The following is a 2,429-nucleotide window of genomic DNA, read 5'->3' on the forward strand; positions in this document are numbered from 1 at the left end:
GAAAGGAAAGGAAAGGAAAGGAAAGGAAAGGAAAGGAAAGGAAAGGAAAGGAAAGGAAAGGAAAGGAAAGGAAAGGAAAGGAAAGGAAAGGAAAGGTAGGGTAGAGGGAGGAAAACAGGGTGGTTCAGGGATTAAGAGCACATACTACTCTGGTGGACCTCTGTGTGGAGTGTTCCCCTTCCCCTGGTCTCTCTATGATTAATCTTTGCTTGTATGTCACTATCCTAATGATGCCCATGTGACCACGTGACTTCAGCCAACCGCTCTGCTTCCCTAACCTCATGTCACACCACACGCCTGCCCTTTCTTATTTGGTCTCTTCATACCCCAGTTTGCTTCTGCATCTGCCACCGCATCCATCATTATCCAACGCATTATTTAATTGCCTTGTCTCACTCTGCCAAGAGCAAGACACAATCGGCAGGTTGTTTTCCCCACTACACCCTGTGAGCACTTGGAACAGTGCTCCATACACAGTAGACGTAAATAAATGATTGATTGCTACATGAAGGATTGCATTAAGAATGTTCACTACCCATATAAGCTACTTGAGAATACGATGGTCCCCAAATCAATAAATAGGGCTGTTTTAAGCATACTTTCTATAAGTATTTACATTATATTATAAGTGGTATTATGTTTATTGAATTTTTGCCAAATATACAAAGTCATTTCTACACCACTGAAAACATATCTAAACAGTTTTTCCCCAACAAGTAGCATAATACTCCATCATGAAAACCGCTACCCTTGACTGATTTTGTGTCATTTGTGTTATTTCTACAGAGTTGCTTGGTACCACAATCAGCACGATTTGTCACATGTATCTTAACTTCTCCAGACTTATTCGCTTAGGTGACAGAAGAGGCTCTGGAGCAAAGGACCCCAAAATACTAACATGGGGATAAGGTTGCTTATGATCTTACAATCATCTTACTTTTAGTTGTGCGTTTGGAGGAACTGAAGAAAGAATTGAAGGTAAGAGCCTGAAGATTTATTTGCACATCCATGTTCCTTGAAGCATGTATTACGATTGTGAAGAAGCAGGACAACACAAGGACCTCACTGTGAAGACTGCGGTTTTTGTAAAACAGTAGTGAGTAAAATAAAGGGAGCATCATTCAGCCCTGAGGAAAATCCTTTCATTGTGGACAGTCCCTGGTAATATTGTATTAAGAGACATCCCAGAATGGTAGCGCACACCTGTTTTCCCAGCACTTAGAAAGCATAGGGCACATAATTCAATTTCTCATTGGCAAGGTAGGGGACTCAAGGCCAGTCAGGGTTTTCTGTGATTCTGTCTCCACAAAATGAAAGACAGGATATAGTGGTGGTGTCCACAGGCTTGGGAAGAAGGATGGGGAGCTATTGTCAGTGGGTTTGAAAGTATAAGTTTTGCATGGTGAAAAAATACTATAAAGTCCGATACAATTGAATACAAACTACTCAACTCTACTGAAACACCCCTACCCCCAAAAAAACAGTAATTAAAATGGTAACTGTTACATTATATGATTGTTACCACAAGTAAAAATACATTTATCTTAAACGTTCTTTACTCCTTGACCATTTCATCAGATTTAAATTGTAATTTTGAAATTGCTGCTGATGGACTTTTTTTCTACTTACTATTTACATGCCTTTTGGCTTTTCATTTTCTTAGCCAATTTTTCTTCTTTTTTTTATTAGATATTTTCTTCATTTACATTTCAAATGCTATCCCGAAAATCCGCTATACCCTCCTCCCACCCTGCACCCCAACCCACCCACTCCTACACCCACTCCTTCCCCTGACATTCCCCTGTACTGGGGCATATAATCTTTGCAAGACCAAGGGCCTCTCATCCCAATGATGGCCAACTAGGCCATCCTCCACTACATATGCAACTAGAGACACAAGCTCTGGGGAGTACTGGTTAGTTCATATTGTTATTCCTCCTATAGGTTTACAGACCCCTTTAATTCCTTGGATACATTCTCTAGCTCTTTTATTGGGGGCCCTGTGTTCCATTCAATAGATGACTGTGAGCATCCACTTCTGTATTTGTCAGTCACTGGCATAGCCTCACAAGAGACAGCTATATCAGGGTCTTGTCAGCAAAATCTTGCTGGCATATGGTTTTGGTGGCTGTTAATAGGATGGATCCCCAGGTGGGGAAGTCTCTGAATGGTCCTTCCTTCAGTCCCAGCTCCTAACTTTGTCTCTGTAACTCCTTCCATGGGTATTTCATTCCCCATTCTAAGAAGGGATGAAGTATCCACACTTTGGTCTTCCTTCTTCTTGAGTTTCATGTGTTTTGCAAATCATATCTTGGGTATTCTAATTTTGTGGGCTAATATTCACTTATCAGTGAGTGCATATCATGTGTGTTCTTTTGAGAATGGGTGACCTCACTAAGGATAATATCCTCTAGATCCATCAATTTGCC

This window comes from Mus pahari, chromosome 5, assembly GCF_900095145.1.
Source record: "Mus pahari chromosome 5, PAHARI_EIJ_v1.1, whole genome shotgun sequence".
Taxonomy (NCBI): Eukaryota; Metazoa; Chordata; class Mammalia; order Rodentia; family Muridae; genus Mus; species Mus pahari.